We start from the raw sequence: 27,581 nt of genomic DNA on the forward strand, positions 1-27,581 counted from the left end.
AACATTTGTAGCTTTCAAATAAGAACAAATTATTGTGAGGAAAATGCTTGACTGCCTTCATGCAGAAGGACAAACGGTCTGTGGTCAGGAAACGAATGCATAAAGTGTCCTTGACACTGCATTTGTCTTCACACACGCTCTTCTGCTCTGAAGTTGTTATACTCTGGTTACCAAGATGTTCTGAATCCATTAGCGCATGTTGTGGACAAGAGGTTTGACCCAATCCCTTGCCGCGTTACACCATTAACTCACACCTACCTCCAGCACGCATGAGCGCACACACGTGCCTACATGCACACAACCAGATATCAAGCCCAATAGCATTTTTAATTGAAAAGCATAAATTTGGCCTGCTAAATCTATTAACGATTTATTTTAATTAGGAACCCAGCTGCTTCCTGTGATTTTGCAGTCTGGGTTTCAGAACTTTAGCCGTACTGAAAATGAGTCTCAAGTGAATTGCTTCGAGTCTTTCAGCTCAGCGTTTTTGCAGACTTGTTGGAAGGGAGATGTTTTGAAAAGTTTCCACAGCATGCCCACCACCCCTCCTCTCAGTCCTTGGATGATACTGACTCAGAGAGGGTAAAACTAGACCTCCTTATATTTGAGTGCTTCTTAAATCCAGGTGAGTTTGCTTCTCCTTATAGAGAGTGGTTAAAGTCCAGTACCCATCTTTTCAGAGTAGTTTTCAGAGAGCCTCAAATGGGACCAAATTAAAAGATGTTTCTACTGCCCCAAACCATCCTCTCCCCAGTGCAGAGTGTAGTTAATTAATCAGACTTCCCAGTAAGTAATGCCACCACTACTGTCTTTTATCAAGTATCAGGATGAAACCTGTCAGATTTAAGGACCCTGTGCGGGGACTTGGAGAAGCCAGGGAAGAAATGTCACCTTTTCTTGGAACATTTATTTAATCAGATCACACACTAATGAACTTCTGGGCACTTGGGCACTCAAACCCTGCTAGGTTTGCATTGCCACTATTAGCCAGAAGAGAAGCACCAGCTTTTGGCTGATCCTTTTACAGACGCGTGAGACCATATGAAACTGTCTTTTATAATGCCTTCCCACCCCCACCCCCCCTTTCTCAACCAATGCCAGTTTCAGAGGCAGGTACCCACGTAACTACCATGTCCATGGAAAAGCTCCGAGAGAAGGAAGGAAGGAAAACAAAGTAAGGCGAAGTAGCAATGCATGTCATCAGGCCACAGGAGCATTTGTTTCAACCATGTTCACCGTTCCTCAGACACTGATGCTGGCTTTGCTCCCATTTGGATGCCCAGGATGATCTCTCAGTATCACCCTCCAAGTGGAGTGGAATTAGGTGTCTGATGGCCCTTTTTCCATCCAGCCAAGAGGTGAAAGCTGGCATAGGTTACCTTTCTCTTCAGCTTTGCTTCAGTTACTCACAAAAACTTTTCAAATAGCTCAACTCTTGACCGCATTAGTTTATTTTATCAATCAAGCTTTGATGAACTGATAATAAACACATCAGCAAGACTCTTGGACTTGCTCACTAATAATAAACAGAAAGCTAAGCTCTTATCGGAGTTGGTCAGAAAATGGAAATTGCTTTCTACAAAAAAAAAAATTATGGTTAATAAAGTATAAAAAACAGACTTGAAATTTTTTTCATAGGTGCTCTCTACATTTCATCAAACAAAGGAGAATTCCAGCCTCCTGCAACAGAGAGGAGACCTGTCAAAGTAAGAAGTTCCTCCATATAACAAGTTCATGCAATCAATCCTTGGACTTTTCAGAGTTCCCTTGACAGGATCTATGGGCACAGATTTAAGGTCTCTCAGTCCCATTTTTTTCATGATTCTTTGATGTCTTTTGTTATCCTCTGCTTCTGAGGTCATGATATTGCATGAAATTCAAACTGCATTAAAGGTCTTTAGTCTGTACACAGGAAAATGAAAACTTGAAATCTAAACATTAAATGAGAAAACCACAAGTAATCCTTCTCTGCTAACTACTTTTTTATCATACAACCTCATTATATTCAAACCAATCTTATGCTTTTGAGTAGAAGAGTATGCTTTATGAGTTTTATATACTTCAGTATATATTTTTGTACAAATCTGAATTCTGTATTTCTCTTTAAGGTACAAATTTTCCCAAGTGCAGCCTAAAGTTTTCCAAATATAGGTTGGAGGTTTTTTTTTTGGCATTTCTAATTCTTAGTCAAGTAACAGGAAAAAATCCAGCAAGGATGCTCTTACCTCCTCTTACTTTTTAACTGGTTTATCTTTAAACATGTATTTTGAAGATGGTAAGAAAGCAAAACAAGGAATGACTTGACCAGCTCTGACTGTAATCTGGAGCAACCCCAGTGAAGTTCTGAGTGACATGCTGTCTCTCTAGACTCCAACTTCTAGCCTTTGCTTCCCTGGCAGATCTTAATTATCAGGGTGATGCAAAGCTCTCCCTCATTAGGACACTGCATAGTTTTCTTACCTCTGCCATGCACTAACATCCCGGTTGCTCAGTTCTGCAGTTGTGGGTGGGGAAAATTTGCACACCTGTGAAGCCTGCAGCAACTTTGAAACAGGACTAGGGAAAACAGAGTTGGAAGAGACACTGAGTTAGGTCTTGGGTTCCAACAAAACAAATTTTTGAGTTACAGCACTGAGAATTAAATTTAAAGCCTGCACAAGTTTTCTTGTGCAGGGAAGGAATGGGTTTGTACAGAGAAATTTTTCACGTGCACCACTACTGAGAAGTTTCCTAGTGACTTGGGGCTGGCTGAAAGCACCTTTGCATGGGCATAAACTCATATCCATGGGTGCCTAACTTACAAGGAACCTGCTGCTTTGAGAGTGCTTGGAAGGAGTGCCCTCCTCACAGATTTATTTCTGTGCAGCTGAGCGATTCCCTCCTGCTAACATTTCCCTTTCCCTCCTTCCAAAGGGCTGCTCAGCTACCTTAAGTCTTTTTTGGCTTGTTTACTAAATCTTCAGTTTGCTCACTCAGGGTTAAGGACCCTCAACTTAGGTATGATCCTCCATCATGTGCTTTGGTTCCAGGGTTGACTCATACGCAGAAGAGTCCTTAAGCCTCAACAAGCAGATTGAAAACTCAGTAAACAAGCTGAAGAAGAGAAACTCAAGATAAGAAGCCCAAGTCTCCAGCCACGCAGGCATGAAAAGCACTTTATATAATATATATTTACAAAGAGGTTTTCGGTGACTTTGCAATCATTTATAGGATGCATGTTTTATATTTTTTTTTATTCTCTTACCCCCGCTGCCCCCCAACCCTTGCCAGTCAAAGCTGGGTTTATTGTGTACCCATTTGTCCACACTTTGCTCAATAATCTTCTCTGTTAAATACTGAGAAGCAGTATGCAGAATTGCTTGTTTTTCCTCAAAAAAGTACAAATGCAAAAGAAATTTAAGTAAATTCTTTTTAGAAATGTGTTTCTGCAACCTAGCAATATAAATGTTCCGGAGGTATACTGGATATAAACTTACATAATCTTGGGTATATTTAAAAGTTTCCATGGAAACCATTTTTTTTGTCAAAAGAACAACATTGCTCTGGGCTATTTGTAACCCACACCTAGCAATGTCCAGCTCATGTGTGGGGTCCAGGAGGTGACCCTGATGCTAGAAAAGGGATGGGTTTAGCTGTTTTCAGTTTCTTAGCCAGAGCAGAAGGTGCAAAGTAACATTCCTTCATTATCCATAAATGGAGACAATAACAGTGAAACAGTTTAGGACCCTGACACCTGGAAACATCCAAATGCCAACCCACCTGCCTTCCCTTGCAGGGACCCTTCCAGTTGTGCTAAGTGTTATCTGTAAGAGGGATGAACATACAAGGTCTCAGTTCTCCTTAAACAAGGATATTTGTTCTGCATGTTGCAGGTTTTCCCTCCAGAATAAACTGCTCGTCTAATAAATGCTGTTCTGACAGCAGTGTTGCAGCTTGCCAGGAGCTGTTCCCAATGCAGCATGCCTGTCTGTGCATCTGCAAAGGCATCTGCAAAGTTGCAGCCCTAATTCTCACACTGTTCCTTGTCCCCAGTTTTACCCAATTTTTCAAGACAAAAGGGGAGGGGGGAAAGGAGAAAAAAAAAAACCCAAACCAGTCTGACCCTCCTCCTGCTGCCAGAAACACTACAGTTTACAAGAGCTGTAAACTGTAGCTGGGTTTCTAGCTGACAGCAGCTGGGAGTCAACAGCAGCCCATCTTATCCACTTCAGAAATGAGCCCTGGCTGATTGGACAAATATTTCCTATTTACCAGCTTCTCCCCCCCTCCTGGATAATTCTAGGGTTAATCCACTGCACCACCTCCTCAGCCCAGCCCCGTGATATTGACACTTAAGAAACACAGAGCTGTTTATATTTCATTGGAGAGCTCATACTATCAATTTTCACATTAGTGAGTCCAGCTATTGCTCTCTTCTATCGGGATCTATTGAGTGGTGGCAGTAGAGATATCCGCTGTAGTGAAGGAAAAAAAAATACTTAGCTGTCTGATGAAATGTTTTAAATGCATAGGGTTCACCTTGGGGTTGGCTGCTGCTCAGATTTTATCCATTAATAACACGCAGGGCTGCCACACTACTCTCCAGGGCTGATAGGAAAAATAGTACCACTTACAGATCCCCTGGTTTGCCTCGGGGAGAGTGCACCAAATGCAGCACATATCATACATTTCGGGGCTGAAATTTACTCCACAAGAAGAAAAAAACCCCAAACATTCTTTATATTAAAAAACAAAACCCAACCCTATTCCTGAAGCACAGACAAAGGGAAGTTGCCATGTAGGCCAGTAGTTGCAGACCTCAAGTGCTTTGCTTATGCTATGAAATGCCTCTAGGCAAAACAGGGGTAAGATTTCAGTGTAAAAGGCCTTTTTTAGCTTACTGCCCTGCAGGTTGACATTTCACCCAGCAGGGAGAAGAATCTGAATTGTTACAAGGAGCCAAGCGCAAAGAGTAGACTCTTGGTCAGCCATCATCTTTCCAGCAAGAGTCTCATTTATTTAGGTTTTCTTTTTTTTTTTTTCCCCTACCCTTGAAACAATTCACAGGAAAATGATCATCAGAATGAGAATTGTTAGCTGATTAGATTATTGTCAGCATTCGGTACAAGAACACAGCCAAGTGCTCAAGGGTAAGTATTATTTTCATTTAGTGATGAGGCTAAGAAAGGATTCTTCACCCAATTCCCTGTACATTAATGATCTGAAGATATTTGGGTTGGGTTGCATTGTTTTCCCCTCTCTTTCAAAGCCAGCCACAGAGCTCTTTGCTGCCAGGAAGTGTTATTTAAGAATATGAGGGTTTTTGTAAAGGGAAGGGCATAATTAAATGTTAAGAGCTGATTATTGTATTGTTCTCCACAGAGATTTGCAAAAGGAACTGCATTTGAAGAAAGAAGGGAAAGTACGTATTGTGCTTGGAAAGTGAGAGGTATCTGGCTTAAATATTCTTTGTCTCCATATCTGAAAACTTTTTACAAGAGATAAGAAGTAACCCAACTTTCCATTGCACATTTGCTGCAAGCAGCCCATTGACCTACAATACCTGCTGTGGGAAGCTGGCACTAGAGTTCCCACCCCAAAGACCAGAAAAATCTCCCATCTCCTCAAGTAGGGATCACTTGAAACAGAAAAGCATGTTTGTTTTTTAAGGAGCTTTTTGAAACAAGATGAACTCGTGCCTGCACATCGCTGTTTCCTGCTACTCCAGCCCCAGGAAGCTGTCATACTTCATGCTTCCTCCCTTAGGCACTCAGAGAAGCAAAATGTTTCTATCGTGCGACTCTCAGAGAAGCTGTTGTAAGCAATAAACCATTCTGAGTGGACAAGGACCCATCTAGTTCATCCAAACTCTGTAAGGCACTTAATGTAGGACATGCTGTAGGCATTTATCCACGTTGCACCCAGTAGAGACCTGAGCTGCAGGTAGATATCCACCAAGAACCTCCCTACTCTGTGCCATACTCCAGAGGACACACGCTCTCTAGTTGCTATCCCCCTCAAATGTCAAAAATCAAGCTGACAAACCTCATGCTTTTCTCTGGAGGCTCCTGGCACAGTCTCTGGCAGAGCGGTTGGCGGGGGAATGGCCAACACAGACCTTCAGCTGCTGCTGTCCTCCATTTGATTTTCAACAGTGGCAGCTGTGAGGGGATGCACAGCTGATTTGAGCATTCACTTATTACTCTTCACACAAGGCAAGAAGTGCTTCAGACTTACCTTCTGAAGCCACAGAGACATCACCTCCTCAAAGCTGCCTCTTTCTGCTGCCACTTCTTCCTCCGTCAGTCTTCATTATATATCATGTAGGAGATGGAGTTCATTTAAAATATACCTTACAACTCAAGTTCCTACCAAAAAAACCCCACTGAGGCTACCTATGCTTTAAAGGCTGCTGCAATGACCTCACCATCCAGAAGAATCCCTCAGCCCTGTGCTGGCCTGTTTCACCTCTACTTAGGGAGTCTCCATGAGGTGTGATGAGCTGGGAAGTGCTGCAGATTTAAACAACTGGACTTCTTTCTAACAGCTCCCAAGGAATTTGTCCTCTCTTTCTAGGAAAGAAAATAGAGAACCTAGGACTAAGTGTTATAGCCTGCTCACTGTATCCTTGTCATTTGACAAGGCTCCTCAAGCTATCTCATTATTAAAGTCTTTAAGACCCATTTTAAACCTCATTAGGTAAATTTTTCCTACTACTCCTATAAGAATTTTTCTTCAAAACCTCACAGATGTCATGCTAAAAAAGTTCTAATCTTCAAAATATAGGGTTGTATAAAAGAGAAACAATGCCTCAATCGTCTCAGTCTATTTTCTGTTGCTACATATAAACCATATCCTGTAGCACCTAAATATCTGCATCTAAGCTACATATACAAGCACAAAGAGGAAAGGTGTAAGAGAACCTCAACCTTCCTAATTTCAAGAAAAATGTTCCTTATAGCCCAGAGTCATCCTTTTATAGCCCTTTTCCCTGCCCCTTTTTTTTCTCCATCAGACCACAGCTTCACCTGGAGAAAAGAAAAACAATAATTAAAGAAATTAACCCCTTATATACAGGAAATAAATCAGTTTCACATTTTATCATGCTTTGTCAAAAATGGACTTCTTCATGACCAAGCAAGTTCTTGGAGCCAAAGCCTGAGCCGAAGCCACCCCTGATTTGGAGACAGGTGTCACAGTCCTTTCTTTAATCTGCAGTAACAGCCTTTAGCTGTATCACAATTAACACACTCCATGTGCCAAATGTAATGAACTTGCCTGTTCTCCCTGGACCTGCTTCCAGTCTGAGGTGAGAACTAATGAATTGTTGGGGCCGCAGGAGGAAGACAAGGATGTGGAAGCAGAGGGCAAAGAATAGGAGTACAAACATCTGCGTGTAGAGGACAAAGCTCCTCTCTCTGTTTCTCAGGTTATGCAGACACTTTGTAAGGAATTGGCAACCGAGCCATCCCTTTCTTGCAATCACCCTGTTTGGTTAGGACCGAACCCAAATGCAGTTTGTACAGGAGTTTGTTTGAACACATCCCTTCAGTTTATTGTTGTCGTTTCGGTTTGGTTTTTTTCTTTCCTTCTATGAATCTTCATCCTTCATGGTTGATTTAGATTATGATGTAAACTAACCGAACATGACACAGCTGCTCTCTTCAATAACTAAGGAGATGCCGGCTGCCACTCACCCCGGCGCTTTGGTGATTCACAGCAGGGCCTGTTGGGCTTATGGGGGCCCTCTTTTTTGGCATCTGTCTATACCATCCTCATGCAGTTTGCTGAAACAAAACCAATGATGTTAGCAGCATATGGGCAGCCAGAATAGGGGTCATTTACCTTATTTGCCAACAAAGTAAAGGACAAGGCCCAGTGGAACAGCAATATATCGAGAAGAGCTGGCAGCACAGCGGCAGAAGACGAAACCACAGGCAGGAAGGATCCCAGGAGTCACCTCTGCCCATACGTCCCTTTCCCATTAAATGTGTAGTTTCTGAGGCTTGTACGGACTATTTGATTCTAAGTTCTGTGAGTTTTGATCAGCTGAGCTGCCTCTGCCTAACCTAGCTCATCTGGCTGAGGTGGACACCCCACCTCAGATGCAAAGGCTGACTCCAAACCTTGCTGAAAGCTGAGAAAGACTTTGTTGACAATCAAATTCATGTAACAGCTAACAGAAAAGAAATCAATTCCATCTGCATGGGCTTGGACTAATAAAGGCTTGGTCTGAAATTCAAGAAGCCAAAAACCTGTCAGGGTTCCTATCTAACTGCATATCTAACCTGACCACAAGTAAGAATAATTGGACACCTCTCAAGTAGATTGTTCTTCTTAACTTAGCGGGACAAGCCACACAGCAACAGCTTGCACAATCTGACTTCTGCAAACAAAAGCAGTCTGGATAATTTTGGAGAAGACACTGAGCATTCAAACTTCCAGATTAACTTTCTCTGTTCACTGCCAGAAAAAAAATCAGGCTCTTTTTTCTTCTGAGTAGAACCACTAGGCATAAGGTTACAGTCCTGGGCATGTTTTAGCATATAGGCTACGCTGAAACAAAAAACTTGATGAAGGTAGTTAGTGGAGAAAAATAGCTCTAAATAGAATGATGTCTGCAAAAACCAGGGATGACAAATCTACTGTGATATGAAAACATATGTATATGGCATTGTGAACTTAAAAGGTGCCCCACATAGTAGATATAGTTCAAGTATTTATTATGACTCAGATTCATGATGTATGTCCCCCTTTCTGTTAGCAATTTTTGCCTGCAAAATTAAACTCGCTTGTTGTATGTGTACTCATAATATGCAAATATTCCCCCAAATTTCTGCCTCTCCTTCTATATCTATACCAATGCTTATCTAAGTTTCTGTCCTCTTTTCGAAGTTTCTCTTCTGGTATCTGAGAACCTACATATTTTTATGAAACCCTTAGTTTGGGGAGTTCATTATTTGCTAAAATTGTCTGGGAATTCTAGGCTCAGAGAGTGTTATATCTGCTTGATAATTTTACCAAAATCTTTAAATCTTAAAAATTATTTTGCTTCCCTGTGTGATTATTATAAAAATAATGTTAAAAATGGAAAAAAATGTAATTTTATATCTTCCTTGAATTTATTTAAACATAATCCCCTAAAAAGTCATAATCATACTTTTTAGCTTGTTGTCAATTATGTCAGGAATATACATTAGAATGTATTGTCTTCCCTAAAAATGCATATCTCAATCTATGACTATGTGGCTGTACGTCTTGACTGTGTAAAATGTTTAACAAATACCTTGAGTGTTTAAAAAGAATGAACAGAACTGTATCTCTGTAGGAAAAGTAAAAATGCTGTAAATAAGGGAGTTGGCTTTTTTCCTTACAGTTTAAAGCTCCAATTTCTAACTTAAATGCATAAAGATTTTTTTATTTTTTTTTGTCAGCTTCAGCGCAGAGAAACATTAAAATTCATCTCACCCCAAACCTTTGTCGGGAAAAAAAGATGTTAAATATCAGCAAATGGATCTGATAAGCTGCAGACTATTTCTGCTGTCAGAGAATGACTGTAGGACAAAAACACATGTTCAGGATTTGACATCCCTTGGCATCTTGTAAATAGCCTGCATGAATCCACACCTAAAAACTGCCAACACAAGCAAAATTGTGCCCAAGTTTCTTGTAAGTTAAGCAAGCAAAGCAGAGACATGAAACGTGGTTGGATTGAATATAGAAACCTAAAGACCCCCCAAACTGACCTTGAGATCATTTTAGCGAAAGATCTTCTCTGCACTTTTGCAGCACCAGCCTGATTTTCTCTTTCTAAAGAGCTCTGCGTTTGTGTGTGCGCATGTGGATGTGTGAGTGTGCAGGACTGCGTAATAAATACTTTATTAGGGAAAAACCCCAACAACTTTCCATTGGAGAAGGGTAAGAAAAAAGAACTGCTGAGTAATACAAAATAGACCCTTCTTTTTTTTTTAAAGGTTTCATTCCTTAGAAGAAATGTGAAGTAATCCCTTGGCCTGCATTTTTAACACTTCAACTCCACCCCCTCACTGAAAGAAAAAACTTTGTGATTCAAAGGAGATCTCTTCACTGTCTGGATGGCAGATTTTTTTCTGCTTTCTTTTTCTCCCTTTTCTGTAAAAAAATGGTAAAAAGAAGGAAAGAAGGGGTATTTAGAAAGAGGAGGAGGGGATCTGTTTCAAAAACCCATTGATTCTGATACAACATCAGTGTTTGTGCCACAGATGCAGGAAGAGATTACTTCCTCTCTTTTCCCCAATACCTTTTTTTTTTTTTTTTCAATCTCTAGATGCTTTACGGAGATGTTGGTCTTCCTTGGATTCAGGTTTGCCCAGTGCCAGCAGCAGTATATCAAAGCTTCTGGACCCAACTGAGCAAACTGCTTTTTCCTGAAAGCCTAGGGATTGTCTCAGCATTTGAGGGATGGAAATTTTGGGGACCATCACAGCGTTAGTGATGGCATGTGCAGGAAACAAGATCCATGCTGTGGTGTGAGATGTCACAGCCGTGCTTATGTGAATCACCTAACTGGGAGCACTTTCCAAACTTTCCCTGGGTGAACCCAGTTTTGGGGTCTCCTTCATAGAGGATCAACATCTGTGTTGTCCATGCTGGCTTTAGTCCAGAGTTCAGGGCCAAAAAGGACCAGGAGGCTGGTCCCGCCATCAGTGTGTCTGGGGCAGCGGTGCGAACACGCACGGACATCAGGCTTCTTCCAATCTGAAAAGTGAAAACGGAAACGGGATGGGGTCTGAGGAACTGAGAAAGGTTGCTGAGCAGTCAAGTGCTATCTATGTGCCAGGACGCGGTACGGCCAGGATCAGGAAGCTGATTCTCTCCAAAGGACGTGGAACAGTTGGCAGCGTGCCTCCTCCCCTCCTCTTCCTCTGAAGCACCCCTGGAGTCAGGATGCTGGCTGTAATGACTCAGTAGTCTGCTTGGCTGTGGCAGATCTTGTATTTCTGGAGAGAATCAATATAAACACTTTCTTTTGTCTTTCCTTTTTTTTTTTTTTTTTCCTTTACCCATTGTAGTGCCTCTTATTTCACTGTCTGCTGTCTGTTCCCAGCGCCAAAGGAAACTGTGATCCATAATTCCCGGTGCTGCCCAGCCTGCTATAAAACTGCTCAGTGTGAAACGTAATATGCAAAAACTTTTTTTTCTTCTTCTTTTTTTTTTTCTTCTTCTTTTTTTTCTTTTTGGCAGGCTCTGGAAGAGGCCTGTTTCCTGGCAGGAGAAAAAGCCAGCCTTGGCTTCAAGCAGCCACTGACAATTCCCAGCATATGGTAAGAGAGGGAGCTTCCGCCTACCCCATCAGGTAAGTGCCATCTTCCTTACTACAGCAATGATCGATGTCACGCTTGGAGAGTGCTGGCTACTGGGAGAGGAGCCAAGCAGCCAACTGTCCATTACAAGGGAACAGGTCAGGGTGGACAAGGCCTCTGGGTGAGGAAGGCATGCTAGCATAAGCATGCAACCAGGAAATGTGGTGTCTCAATGCACCGTCATGTGCTTTGGGTTTTTGGCTCCACAACCGAGTTTGAAAGGCTTATTTTGCTTACACTAACACTTGGTTTTAAGTGCTTTTGAAAGGTGATCTGGAGCTTTTTTGCGTATGCCTTGCAGCACGGAGAGTGTTGCTTGTGTGCCATTCCCTCTCTCCTTTCCTTTTTCTTCTCTTTTTATTTTCTCTTCCAGTGCCTCTTCATGCTTGTTTTTATAACGAGCTTTCACACTTTGGCTAGAAGAAGACCTGATCCCACATTCTTCCTATCTCTGCTCATTGACTCCTTGTATTTTGAAGCAGTCCACCACATAGACAAGCACCAAGGCCATTTCCTTAGAGTAGCCCCAATTTTTGCCCTATTTAGTCCTGGGGAATGACTCAGCTCCAGTTTGGTCTCAGGACCTCCTTCCCCAACCCTATCCTACACAGTGCTCTGCAGTATCACATGGGGGTTTGGAAACTTCAGAGCTGCAAATTGAGGACTTCATGTGGCTGAAATGTGCTTGGGAGGGGGACAAGGTCCCATGCCATCATCCCACCCTCCCCAGAGTGTCCATGGGGCAAGGGACAGGGCAAAGAGCAGGCTCCAGCCCCCTTGGCATTTCCAAGAGATGGGCTCTGACTCTGCCTCTGTAAGACAGGTCTGCTCCCCATCTCCCCGTGCAGATAAGCACCTTCAAAGCCCCATTGAGCCATTAAGACCGGGTCCTCAGCTGTAAATCAAAGCAGCTCCATAACACTTTTTTCCTCTCACCTGAGCCCTGACCTAGAGGGACCACATCTAGTGGAAAGAGGGTAATTCATTCTCCATGTTCACTCAATCCATAGACCCTCGGCCAAGGATGCTGATTATTGCTAACTGGGGTGCTGTTTTTTATGATACTGGCAGGGCTAAGAGAGCCCTAACTCATTTCGCACAGAGCTCTGAATAGCCATTGCCTGGTAGAAAGTTTTGGTGAGGACCAAACTGAGCTGTTCTCCATTTATCCTAATGAGTACTGTGCACTGCCGCTCATTCTCCCACACAGAAATAAACTGTCAGTGGCTTCTCTTCTGTCACAGATTGATCTAATACAACTGCCTCAACGCACTCTGCTTGTGCAGACAGTTCTGGTGCACATTACTGTCATTTCTGATGCCCTAAAAGCTGCTGCCTTCTCCCTCCCATGCTCTTAAATGCCTTAAATGCTCTTAAAAAGTGTGGTGACACTTTTATGGGTGATGGGGCAAGGGTCGCAAGCTGAATCTTTGCATGCCAAGAGATGCAAACAACAGATTTCCATCTAAGAGGGAAGTAGGATCTGATTTCCTTTGTCAGTAGGTTCCTTGTTTGTGCCTCATAATTATAGATAAACAAAAAGAAACTTGTCTTAAATAAAATTCAAAGTTTTGTGATTGCCATATTAATAGGATAAAGGATAGCCCAAACAACCACATCCCTGTCTGCCAGAGGAAATCAAGCTGCAATAGGAAGTGTGATATAGGGGGTTAATTTCTAGAATCCATTGTGAAACACTGAGCTGAGCTATAGCTTTGCCAGTCAATGCCTGAGTGCCAGCAGTGACCAAAAGTACTACAGGGTGGTAAATGAGGAGTAGAGCTATGTCCATAAATTTATTCACCTAAACTATTGGGTAGCAATGGGTGCTGGGTATGGCTGTGTATAGCCGACCAGCAAAAAAACAAATGCAACTCATTTCCAAGTGCCTGCATTCATGGTGAACTGATTTTGTGCCCCTGCACTTGAGAGATATGCGTGTTCACCCTGTACAAGTATTTTAATGCGTTGATCAAGAGCAAGAATATTAATCTCAAAGGAAATGCTTCAGTTTGGCCACTACTTTAATCCCCAAATTCTGGGTAAAATGTCTGGTTTAGAAAGGCTGCCACACAATATTAACTTCTTCTTTTCAGAATTTTTAAAAGTGAGTTTCAATTTTTAAGTACAAGGTCTTTCATTTTTATTTTATTTGATTGTTTTATCTTATTCTATGCTACACAAGTCAAAATGTTCTATAGCATGACAAGCAGCATATACTTTGATCCAGAAAAACAGAAAAGCTATTATAATGATGCTAAATAATCCTTTTGGTTTTCAAGTAAACCAAATAAGATAAATATTTCCAGAATTACATTTTTAATGTACTGCTAATACTATTGGCACAACATGAAACATTTTCTATTAAACTGAAAAAAACAGGGTCAGTATTTAAAACAAACAAATTCCATCCCATCATGTTTCTACACAAAATGTCCACTTAGTCTAATTAACTACAGCTCCTGAGCATCAGTGAATGGATTTTCACATTTAACAAGTTCTGTGGAGTTCAGCAAGAATGATTATTTCTTTTGAATAGTCATGCTTAAAGAATATTGCTGCCCATCATACGGTATTCATTACTTCTTGGTTTTGAAAGTCTGTCATCCACACAGGGAACAGGAATGATTCCATATGACTTAGGTGACAAATCATAAAACATAAAAAATGAATAGCTAACAGCTGTCGGGACTTTTCCTGCTGAAAACAGTTTCCTTCAAGTTAGTATTTCCTCATGCACCTAATTTTCCAAAAATGGCAATCCAGATGTTCCAGCTGCACAGTACAGGTATCTCCAATGCGACCAGCATCTATGGAGAGATCACCAAAGGGCTTCTCTGCTTTTCTCTTCTTCTTTCCCTCTTCTTTTCTTTTTCTTTTTTTTTTTTTTTCCTCAGCAAGAGTAAAACTTGAGCATGGCCAGGTGTTTTCACTTCAGAGGCTCCAATGGCAACAACAACTCCAGTGCTTGGAAGCTAACAAATTTGTTGTGTCACAATTGATAATCAACTCTAGTAAAAGAATGTCCAAATCAATTGAGCTTTAGCAAGGGCAAACTGACTGGACACAGCCAGGCTCCCAGCAAAAGTAGGCCAAGCTTGATAAATTTGCCCTTATTATAGCTATTGATGTTTAAATTTCTTCAGGGATGTTGTTACATGGGTGCCTAGTGGTGACAGAGGTACGATGACCTCCTTCGATCCTTAATCTACACCTGTTAGTTGGCTCCCTAGTTGCTTGTGAGTATACTCAAGCTTAAAGGTTAACAAAAGAAAAACAGGCCAAGTTTACGCGACTGCAGCAACGGATCAATGCAGAGTAAATAACCTTCTCTGTCTTATTTCCCCAAGCATTATTGATCCGAGTTCTTTGTTCTTTGTCATGTTTCTGTCTTCTAATCCCAGGGGACACTAAACGATCGGCTCATATTGGACATGTTAACTGGCACATTATGACAGCTACCATTTTGTCACTCAATGTGGTGCTATATATAAAGAACCCTCAGTTCAGGGGTTTCTAAGCTGCTCTCTCCCAAACGAGCCTCAGATACCTGCTTTTTTCTTTCGGCTTCCTTTTGTTCGCTCACCCCTGCCCCTTAGGTATTTTATCTAGTGGTCTGCAATAACACTAAACTTTTTTTTATTATTATTATTAATTGTCACTCCTAAAATTCCCTCATCCTTAAAGATGGACAATAACCCAACAGTTAAAAATAATAGACACTTTTGCAGCATTCAGTGCACGGCAGGAGTTTCAGGCAGCAGCAAATGCTGGTATCAATTCTGACCTGTCGGGGCTTGTTGTTTTTTATTTAGGAACAGGAGCCCTTTCCTTTCATTATCAAGGTTACATTTAAAGGATATTGTGCTTTCCTAAGTGTTCTCAATGGATTTCTATGGGATATTACAGATATCACTCTATCCATACTGAGCCAAAGCTCCATCTTTCAGCTCTGCGGATGCTCCAAGTGCTTTAACAGCTTTATAAACTTGCAGATTTGTGGTGGAAGTCTGTGTTCACAGGGAGACTATTGGATTTCTAACAAAATTAATTGGATTTCCTTCCCTATGAATACTCCCTCTACATGCCTATCTCTGAATAAAGACTTGCCAATAATAACTCCCAGAATTATAAAGGAAAAAAAAGGAAAAAAAAAAAAAAAAAAAAAAAAAAAAAGAAGTGAACTTGGAAGGCATGGCAACCTACTATTGCTTATTTAGCCTTCCTCACACTTTATCTAGGACACAGAAAAAGCCTATTCTAAAAGAAAAAGCTTTTCTCTCCTGTGCCAAAAAACTCCCAGTGAGGGATCCAATCACTGGAGTAAGTGTTGCATGCCTTTCTGTCACAGCAATGGAGAATCCGTCGTCTGAATAGTATCATATGGCTTTAAAACTTCAAAATTCATAAGGCATTTCTGGGTCTGTCTGGCACTTAATCGACAGCATGATATAGATAGAGGGAGCAGGACTACATTTTAAAACCAAAGAGAATTGATAGTCCGAAGGTAAATTCCTGCCTGTTTCTCTATGTATAGCATTTCACTATATTAGCCATCACTAATCACCGTGCAAATATACTCTGTCCAGTGGACAATAATAGCATTATTACTTTCCTGCCACAGAATCTTATCTTTCTTTAAGTCACAGCTGAGTCAATCTGTTCTTTGAAAAGGTATTTTTTGTTAATGCGAAAGAATCCAGGGAAAAAACACACTGTATATTTCAATTGAATTTCAAGTTCCTTCATGTCTCCATAGCTGATAATTAAACAACTGACCTGCTTCTGCATCGAAGCCTGCAGGAAATTAAGCAGATAATACTCATTAGGTAGATAGGCTTTTGGGGATAGTTTATTAAAAGAAAAAGAAAGAGCCCCCAACCAAACAAATAACATTGAACTATGAATCTCGGAGCAGCCTCATCACTTGGCTCCGGGGTTCTCCCCCTTTTTTCCACTGATAGCAGAGTTTAGAGAAGTGTTAGCAGAAACTTTTGAAAAGGGAACCAAAAAAAGACATTTGAAGAATTTGTCCTGGTTAGGCTCAGTCATTCAAGCATAAAACCAACTGAAATATTTATTTTTAAAGTAGAAATAGATTATTCTAATATTAATCTTTCAAAGATAGCATGTTCCCACTTATCTTTCTTTTTTTTTCTTTTTTTTTTTTCTTTTTTTTTTTCTCCTGTTTTTCAATTCAACCACTAAAATATGTTAAAACCACAACTGGAACATGGTGTGGACTGGAACATGGTGTGGAGTGTATCTAGAGAAACCTCTCATTTGCTTTGAAATGTTATTTTTTTTTCCCTTTTAGTTATGCTGAAAATTTATCCTTAAAAGGCATTTTAATCTCCATACAAAATTTTTATTTTTTGGACTTGCTGAAAAACTGAAAAATCCAGGGATCAACCAGATTTAACAGTTAATTCATTCACTATTTGTCTTTCCAAGTATAATTAATGTGGGGCAAAGACCACATATTTTATTGTGTTTAGAGTATGCCTAAAACATCATAATAAAATCTAATTATTAATAAAACTGACATATAAATGTGGGAGATCAGTTGTATGTGGGCGATATGTGTTATGCCAGTGGAATCTTTTGCTCCATATTTCCAATCAGCATGAGGGTCTTTTATTTTATGGTCGAATATGAGAAAAGTTATGACATTGTTATCTTTAAAAGGTTGGCTGTCCGCAGAATGGACACATAAACGTAGTCCACATATCCACAAGAAATTTAAGATTTGCTAGAATAAAGAATTTCTTCTCCTAAGTGAGGTACACAAGTATTTTCTTTCACAAAAGTGGATTGCCCCTGTCCTGCAGGCGTCAAACAGCATCTCTGTTTTGCATTCATATAGTACTGTTAGGAGTGTTTGAATTTCTATTTATTATGAAGCCAGTTCACCTCTACTGCTCAGTAGGACATTCTGCAAAGTGATCTCACTGATGTGGTGACATCACTATGTTAAAAATAAGCCATGGTGGCATATGTGTGATGAAAACCAATATTATTCAAAATAAAATTATATTTCAACTGTGCAAAGATCTCAGTGTTTTTGAAGTGTACATTTAAAGGAGACAGCCCAAACACTCTGTTGTGAGAGAAAAGTTGTATTTCACTATAATATTTTTATGTAGCTATAAAATACTATGCAAAAAACCATCCCAAGCAATATCTTGTTTATTTAATAATTTAGGTTTTTCAGCTGCCAGCAAAGAGACGTAGTCTAATTCCCTTAGATATGGAAGATGTTCAGCTTTCCTGATACTGAATTCAGTCTCCTTTCAGAGGACACGTCTCAGGTGAGGGACCAGGTCTTCATCCTAATATTTCCAATTTCAGCTCTTCACTCCTTTTAGGTGCTAGACCAACACCCACCAAACTGATAGATGAGGGGGCAGGCTATTTAAAGCATACTGTGATGAGCAGTTGAAGGCTGGCATTTCTAAAGGTGTTTCAGTGGGAGGTTCTGTTTTCCTTTCTTTTGTTGTTTTCTCAACCTGGCCTTTGCCCCTGTATAGTGCACTCCGATGCTCTGAATAGGGAACAGCAGCCAAGTCTAAAGTTTCATACGATTTGTGCTTTGATAGGACAGCAGCAATAATGTCAGGTATCTTCAAGGAATAAGACTTAGCAGCCTGGATTCTCTCTTACAAAGGGACAAGTCTCACAAACTGTAAAGTCTCACAAAACTGGTTAGCAGACTGGAGGCTAAGTGCTCAACTAAGTTAAGACTGGGGGAAAAAAAAGAGATGTTGGTTCCTAAATGATACAAGCAGGTTCAAAATTTATCCATTGTTGTGGTGGTTTGTTGTTTTTTTTTTTTTTAATTTCTTGTGAACAGCTGAGAGGATTCTTGGTTTCCTTCAGGAAGTGCTGGGGAGTTCAGCTGACCTTGAAAAAGTTGATTTCAGAGTTTTCCAATGGCAAGTGGGTCATTAGCTAAATGGCTAGAGAGACAGATGCGTCAGAAGCTCTTAAACTTGTCAGGAAAGATACCTTGCCTCCCATTGGAGACAACTGCATTCAGTACTGTATAACATACTTCTGATTTTCCTGCTTGAAATAATGAGACATTGTCACAGTCCTCAGCTGGGGTAAACCGATGTTATTTCATTGAGTTTCATAGACTTAGGCTGATTTGCTCTAGCTGGAAAACTGATCCAGGGTCTGAGTTTTATTAACTAAGATAAGCTTCTTTCTGGAGCGTGTGTGCACGTGTATGCTTATGTACAGCTTGGCTGATTTGGGATCTTGGAGATTATTGTGACATTTTTTTGTAATATTCCTTCTTTCCCCTGTTCTTAAAAAGGACGTTTCCACAAATAAATCTTTTAGACTGTTCAGCAGATTTACCTCCTGCCCTACCAGGCACACCCTAACCTCTTCTAATAATACAGATGTTATCTTAGTCCAAAAAGTTATTCTTGTCCTTGATGTGTCCTGTCACGGGCCAGAATGGAAAGAAATCAGAGGCAGTATGAAGAAGGGTCAAACTGTGCATGAAAAGATTTCTTTGCCTTCATGTAACGTAAAAATCAGGATTGTTAGAACAGGCACCAATGAACCACATTATTCATAACACTTCACAGTTTTCTCATGGAAGCCGACAAATGTGCATTGCCTGAACATATTTTGTTAATTCTTTGGGTTTTTGCTATGAATACAGCTGAATAATTTCAGAGCATTTTCCTGACAGTAATGAGTGATGCTTTGTAGCTTCCCCAGGATGCGCATTACTACTGTTTTGCTCATTTTATGGATGGGTAAACTGAGGCAGAAAAGTGAAAGAACAGGTCAAGTGCAGGGCTATGGAATTAAAAGGTGTCTTGATAATTTTGAATCACTACCCCTATTCTAGCAAAACTTTGAAATCTCATACTAATCTGGTTCCTCATCTATTGAAGAATGATATTTGGGGGAAGAATCATTAGGTTTAATTAAAACAGGCAAAGTATTTTTGTATTGCTTAATGAATCTTTAGATGCTAGAAACCTTTGGACCATTTGTTTGATCTTCATATTTAAACATGATTTTAACAGTAACAGTTCACCCATGGCACTAAGAGACATCAGTTGCAGAAAAACACACTAATACAGACCAGAGCTGAATTAAACTGTGTTGATGGAGATAACCAGTTGCATATGTTTTTAGTTAGCAGGAGCCAAATCAGATAACCACCATAGACAAACACTGGGCCTGATGGATTTTTTTTTTTTTTTTTTTTTCTGAGAAAAGACTGGATTGCAGCCTGAGTCTTGGTTACTACATTTGTCCATTTATACTCAGGAATCAGGAAAATTAAATTCTGGATAAAGTGAAAAGGTGACTGGAGAGGAAGGAAGAGCAAAGTACGTGAAGGGCAAAGACATAAACATCGGTGCTGTTCTCTTCGTGTTACTAGACAAGGACCTTCTATTGATTTCTCCAGGCATGCTTGCACTTCCTTCCTTCAGTGACTAATGATACGCCCTTTGGGTTATGATGACACTGCATTTCATAGGCCTGCAGGTCGAATACCTGATGTATTCTCTGCCTGGCTCCTACTTTAAGTCATTGTCCTACTCCAAGACAGGCTCTTCTCAAACGTGAGGCAAATAAGAAAGGGAGATAATTTATGTCATGCATCCTAGGACGGAGAATAAAATGCAACTCTTCAAGTAGGTTCAAACATAGCTGGATATTGTCCGAAGCCTCATTTCCAGTCTGCAGCATAGCATCGAGTCTGGTGTCTTTAATGTTTTTCTCACAACAGTTTCCAGAACTCTGTTTCCTTCTGCAGGAACCCCAAAGTGAATATGTGTTAGGCACACATTTCCTCGCCCACCTCTGCGTTGGAACACAGATTTGTTTTAACTTTGATTAACAATCCTCCACAAAAATTTAAAGAAAGAAGTGACTGATTCTTCTCTCACTTTCAGTAAATTAGGAATAATTCCCCTCTCCCTCCCACCCCTAGGCCATGGAGTTAACATAAATAATGTAAAACTGGTGAAGGTGACAGAAGACTTAGGCTAAAAATGAAGAACTGCCTTCAACACAGAGAATATGGGGCGCAAATTATATCTCGGCCTATTTAATTGCCAGGCAAAATGTGGGACAAGAACTCTTGGGGGCTTCCAGTCACTGGCAATATGAAGCATTTGTTATAAGTAGCTCATAATAGCTGCTCTGGCCAACCTCCTTCTGATGTTCAAGAAGTAAAAACAGCAGGAGATTTTTAAAAGCATGAAGAAGAAGTAAGCATCCAATTTTCATTTACTTTTAACAAAAGTTTATCCTGTCACAACCCTGTGTGCCTTTGAACATATCAACCAATATTCCACCAGCAAACTAGCTTTTGCATAATGTACTATCTGAGCTTCCCCAGTAGCCACCTGGAAGACCAGTAACACCACCAGTGAGAAATTCAAAATAATGTAATGTAAACCTGAAATTACTGATTTGACAAAAAGGCTCTTTTCTTAATATCCAATACTGTTTCTACCATCTGGGAAGAACGATACTTTCATGAAGCCACAGATCCCATCATTTAATGTGCAAAATTTAGGATGCCAATCAGGATGGCTAAATAGCTCGTTTGTAACAAAATGTAGCTGTGAGGCTTTTTCTTGAGTGTCTTATGATGTAAATGGGAATTACTGGTCCAGAGACTGAATTTACAGCTCTGATTTTAAATTTCTAGTCTCTCAAGAGACTACCGTGACTTAAGAAAACCTTAAAGTTCATGGAAATACATTCCTAAAAGCCTAAAAACCCACTGATACTGAGAAGCCTCCAGACTTCTTTCCACAATTTCCTATTCTTACAGAATACTTAGTACTGAAAAGTGTTTAAATAAGTGCAGACGCACTGTCCCTGTCTCACCTTCATTTGGTGCTAAATCATACCCGTCCCCCTCCCTCCGCAGAGATAACTATTTCTTAGCTACAGTCTGGAGAGCTCCTTGGTTCAACAGCAAGCTACAAACATTTCTTTCTTGGGCTGCATAGCATTATGCTGCAGTTTTGACGGATGTCGATAGGAGATGCTGATACTTAAAGCTTTATCATGTTTAATCACTGCTCTGGCCACTAGTTAAGGAGGTGCGTGTTTCTTCTCCTTTTCCTCATCTGCCCCAAACGCACTGGCCAAGGGAGCGTTGGGTAAAAAAGACTGGAAACCGAGCATCATGGTTCCACTTGTTAGCCTTGGCAGTGTTAAGAAGTATCAGTTTGGCTGGACATCACAAATATTCATCTCAGGACAGATAGACTAGCATGGATAAGGACAGAAAGGGAGCAGGGGAACTTTCCAGACACTATTCTGGATGCTGAACGGGAGATTACAGAGCCTGCTAAAGCAGAGCACCTGCCTGTGTCAAACTCCAGTTGCATCCCAGGCACTACTGGAATGAGCAAAGTTATTTCAAGTGGTGAGGAGTCATGGCTGGGCATTGTGAGCAATGGCTTGGGCTGCATCCCGTCCCGCCAGCGAGGCCAGTCATTGTGCTCTGGCTGGTGACAGCGAGATTGGTTGCTGGTGCTGCCATTTCTGAGAATGGGAAGGCGCCGGATGCTGAAACTCTCAGGAGACAAGAAAAATTTATAAAAAGAAAAGGGACTTCTTTTTTTTTGTGCCTCCATGCAGCCAAATTTGACAGGCGGAGTATTTTTCTTGCAATTCAATGAGAATAGGTGGTCAGGCTAAGGCAGAGGAGTATTCACTCCAGTAATACGCGATCCCATCAAAATGCTGTGCCAGAGGCCAATAAAATGAAGACACACAAATCTGAAGGCAATTTTTAAATTCTGTTGTTCCTGGAACTGTTTTTTCTCAGTTTCATTCATCTTCCTTTTGCTGCCACCATTAGGAGGTGCTGGATGGATGCTTTAAATGTGGTATTCCAGTGCAGAAATACATTGTGCCAGCTGATAGAGAAATACATACACATGCAGGGAATTCCCAAACCCACTGTTAGTTATAGAAATATTATTCAAGAGCCAAAATCATGTGATCCTTCTTGGAAGAAAAAGACCATGAAAAAGAATTTTCCTCCATTGAGGATCTGGAAATCTATGCCATCTCTTAATATCTAACAGTCTTCCTGAGTATCTGGTGTGATTTTTTAAAGTGAAACATATGACAGAAATGGAAAGCTTCATCAAGTTTCCTCAGCTTACTAATTATTCATTCTTTGCCTTTTCTTCTGTGCTTTGCCTGACAACTGAACGTGGCAGAGACGTAAACCTTGGAGGTTTGTGTTGTTTTCAACTAGCTCTTAAAACACCTTTTTCTACATATATACACACAGGTAGAAATAAGAAAGAAAAGATGTCAGCCATATGATAACAATGCGGAATATCTGGACAGAGCATCTGACTCTTTAAAATTAGTATGTTTACATGAGTGATGAATTACTAGGGATTTTAATTGTAAAGCTCTGCCTGCTATTGCCACATTTCACGGACTAGGATCAGGAGCTATTTCATCTATCTGTAATTTTATTTCTTTACCAAGTGCCTGATCATGAGAAACAATAACTGTCAGCAGGGTAAATTCCCACAGGACTTTGAAGATTTACTCTGACTAGCTACAGATCCGTCCAATATCTCTCAGGATCAGTCTCTACCTGTCCCAGACTGAGATATAATTTTGCTGTAGACTGTAACTGTTTACAGAAATGGGAGCCTTCAATAGATCAGTGTATGAAATCATTCCTGTTCCTCCACAGTAGTCTCTAAAGTTTCCAAAGATCTTTCCAGGCTTTCTGGATGAAAACCACTATACAAATGCAAGATGCCATTATTATTTATTGTTTCAGTTTGACAGAAAGATGGAGGGTTTCATTTTGACTTTATATTTCCATCTCCTCTCCACTTTGCCTTTGTTTCATAACTTTCTGACATGCAGAATTTTCCTTCATATTCCTTCCAAGCTGTTAAGGCAGAGAGTTTGGAAATGCTGCAGCCACAAATAAGTGTTAAATTAGAGCAATTTTTAATTATTCTTTGTGTGCTCATCACATAGCTGATCATACTAAAGGTGCCATGCTTCAGTGTCCTGTATCTGTGACTAGCTGGTTCAGGATATTCCAAAAAGGAGTAAGAAATCCATTTGTGACCAATTCTGAAAGGACCTTACAAACAGGGACGTTTCTTTCACAGCCTTACATTCCTGCTTACCTTGGCCCCTAGAAATACTATTTTATATTGCTTTGAAACATATTTCTTTTCTATCTTTTGTAGCAGTTAATTTTCGCTGCACACAGTTGTAATGAGGGGTGAGTAAATGGTAGGAAACCCAAACAGCAGGAAGTTACCTGCTGTTAATTTGAATACCACAGAATTTAGCCCTAGTTTGTATATATCTGAAAGGTACGATATCCACCTAATTTTTTTTCTTTTACTCTTCTCCCAGATAATTTTTTTACTTTAATTCAGCCCATAGAATTTTGTGATGGGGAACCCTACTGGATAACTATGCTATGCAATATTATTTCTTCCCAAATATTTAATTTCATAAGTTCTAGTAAGGTAAATGTTAGTTGCTTCTACCTTGAGCAAGCCACAACTTTGATTACCACCGGAAAAAAACTGCTGTTCAGTATGCCTATTCTGCTTGAGCCAGCTGAAGTAGAATTTCAATTCAGTGTCATTTTAAAGAACCCTTAGAAGAACAGTGGATGAGAGACAGCTCTCATCCCATTCCCAGCTTTATTTAATCTAAAATGCCTCTGGGAGAGAGCGAGAGTGAGAGAGACTCCCTTATCTCTGAGTTGTGCAAACACAACGCTGCACATTGATACAAGATCTGTTGTGAACCATGTAGAAAAACTGCTGGTGAGTGGAATCCTAAGTATGTGAATCCAGCAGGTAAAACAGGACTGAAAATAATGCTTGAGGTCTGTGGCTGTGTCCCAGATACTGGAGGAGAAGACAACTGCTTCTGCAGTGCCCAGAAACGAGAAGAGCACAGAAATTGTTTGATGGATACCATAACTGCATTAATACCACTAATATCTTTAACATGGCAAAAAAAAAAAAAAAAAAAGAAATTAAAAAAGGGATGTGCTGTCTAACATATTATGGTGCCATGTAACCTCCCAAATGCTGAAATACTGATGTAGATCTGTTGTTGTTGTTGTTTTAATCATAATTGCTCCAGTGTCAAATGAGATTGTAATGAGAAGTGAAGTTGTTACAGAAAGTTCATCATTTTTGGAACTTCTGTGAGATAGTGTCAAATAACAAGTTTTTCTCCCCATGTTTTTCCCACTTTTGCAGCTGCCTCTTCATTTCCTGGTTTGGAGACTGACTCAGAAAAGAAGACATTAAGCATTAAAATTAGCTGAAAAATAAAGGGAGGAGATGTGAAAAATGTCAGGGACTTTGCATCCTATTTTTCAAGAGTTTTCAAACTTTTTCAACATTTCTTAATAGTCTTGTTTAATACTAGTTGTTCCAGCTACTTTTAGAAGACATTGTAGAAGACATGAGGCCTAGATACTGCAGACAAGAAGCCTAATGACTTGGGGCACAGACTAAAAGAAAATTAATTCCAGATGTTCCAGATGTCTCTGATAAGGCAGAACCTGGTGTTTCATCTTTTTTTTTTTTTTGGTTGGTTTTTTTTTTTTTTTTTTTTTGGTAACAATTGGCAACATTATAGAGGCCAAGATTATGTAAGTTGTGGACTGAAGCTCTATGAGCGTAACTGTAGGGTTGAAATGTTTTAGAGCCATTTTTCAGTACAGTTGTGTGCTGGTGTTTGCACAGTATGTGTTTGATGTGGGCTATAAGGCTGCTTTCCCTTCAAGACTACACTGAGATGGTTTCAGCTGATGACCATTCATAGTTATTGTATTTGAAAACCACAGCCTATATTCATCCTTGCAGATCAAAAAGGGAGTAATTTCTCGCTCACAGGAGATTTCTTGTACTACCCGTCTTCTAGTTCTACTCTATGATCTGCAAAGTGCATTTCATGTTAGAATTGGCCTTTTCTGCCGAGGAATTATATTTTTCCTTGACTTTACCATAAGCCAAACAGGAGCTCCTGAGCTCTTGCACAGAGTGATGAAAAGTCTTAATTCTTGCTCACTTCTGAATGCTTAATTAAAACACCTGAATTCAGAGACCTGGCTGTAGGACAGAGGCACAGTGCCAGGGAGGAAACCATCTCTGAAGTTCATTGTGGGAATTTCATGCATTTTCTGGATGTGTTCATCTTTCTCCATTAGCCCAAAGGATCCAGGGCTAGCAGATTCCCATCCACTTCAGCCCACAGCCTAGGGTTACATTAAATGAATCCAGACCTCAGATGAGCAGTCTCAAGAAGGGGAAAAAAAAATTAAAAAATCAAAACCATCCACTAATATGTCAGTAAAGGAGCAAAGAAATAAAGGGGGCAAAAAGGGATATTTGTCTTAGTGTCTCTAGGACGAGAAGTGCAGCTTACCAGTATTTCCATCCTCCGACTGCTCCCTCTGCTGCCTGCAAGACTGAGGGGAGCTGGGAAAGCTGCACGGTCTCTGTATGGCCGCCCAGGTGGGGTCTGCATCCCTCTTCCTTGCTCCACTCTCTGCATTAGAGATTCCGACAGTTACTAGATAAAGTTAAAGACTCATGTAGTGATCTTCACACTAATTGGACTGTAATGTATAGCCTCGGTCAAGCAAATCTCTCCCAGCACTCCTCTCCACAGACGGCAATCAAGCCATTTACAGAAGATGCATCGGCTGCTGGGACCCTGGAGTAACCTTAAACTGCACTGGCCTTTTAGCAGAAAACACAATTAATTTTGATACTGAAGGGCAATTAGGACTGGGGTTAAAATAAAAAATCTTCTGAACAGAGAATGTCAAAGACTGGGAAGGAAACTATTTCCCTTGTACACAGTGTGTTGAAGGTCTGTAAGCACAGCAACTGTCAGCTCATGTTAATTCAGATCACTTTGTAAACCCCCCTTTCAACAGAAGAAATGTAAATTCAGATTAATAAGTACCATGCTCAAACCCCACTAAGACTGATTGCCATTTTCTTTAAGTCTTTGCTGCCAGAATGAGCACAGCTTCTTCTTGTTCTTGCTGGGGAAACCTGCTTTACATCCCAGAATTTAGTGAAATGACCAAATGCATTTTTTTTGTTCTGTTTCATTTCCAAAAGAAAATGGTCCCCCAGCTGACACTCTGCAGATCATGACTTAGAGCAAATAATGTCAGCAAATCTATAAACTTCTCTTTAGAAGTACAGAAGATGTTCACAGTAATACATATCTACACACACCCATGTGCCCTGACATATATGCAAGGCAGCCAAAATTTCAGCCTCACCTGTGCAAACTGCTTAGGTCCATGTCACTCTCCATAACTCAAGCAAATGTATCAGATTTGTTGGCTATGTTTTTTTTTTTAATTTTTCTGCCCCCCAGAACAATTAGCTGAGCACTCAGCTGAAGTCCTTGAGTATCACTGGCACAACTCAAGCACCGGAAAAAGCATGCAAGCACCAGAAAAGCCATGCTAGCACAGAAAGGATGGCAATATTCACAGTGAATATTTTAATTGTTGATTTTCTTTAAGGACTAGAGATAAAAGATGATTGCTCAGGAATCATAAGTGAAAACCCATTCCAGCAGCATTTGATGGGCAAAGATTTCAGTGGGATCAGCCAATAATTGTTAGTAAAGATATCTCGTGGGACAAATGTTGAGTGAAACTGGTCTTTTTCTCAAACTGTACATGAATATTTGTCAGTGACTCCCCAAGAGAATGTGGACAGCTTCAATGCAAATAATCCCCCCCCCCCCCCCAAAAAAAAAAAAAGCCAAACTTCTCACCAATGTATGAGAAAGCAATGAGAAATTTTAAGAGGAGTTTTACCTAGGAGGAAAGGTCAGCACAACTCTTGGAACTAACTATTCAGAGTCCATTCCACCATGGCCACTGAATCCCAGATTCTGATCTTTGCTGGTGTTTGGCACTTTTTTTGAATGCAAACCTAACCCTGCCAGTCTGGGAAAATGGGATTTAGCTGGTTCTTCAGGAGAGAAGTGTATAATGGAAAGTCCAGGATAGCGGGGAGGAAGCTGTAAAGATGCTGCAGTCTTTTACACAGATGAATTCACAGCAAATTGGGGCCAGGTGAGGTGCTGTCCTCCTCCCTACACTGCCCGTGACCTTGCAGGCCCTGTCAGCAGATGAGACAATTTCAGTTAAAATGAGAGAGAAGAGATGTTAGCTAGGGGCTTGCCTTCCAAAATCTCTTCCTG

Source organism: Accipiter gentilis, chromosome 10, assembly GCF_929443795.1.
Source record: "Accipiter gentilis chromosome 10, bAccGen1.1, whole genome shotgun sequence".
Lineage (NCBI taxonomy): Eukaryota > Metazoa > Chordata > Aves > Accipitriformes > Accipitridae > Astur > Astur gentilis.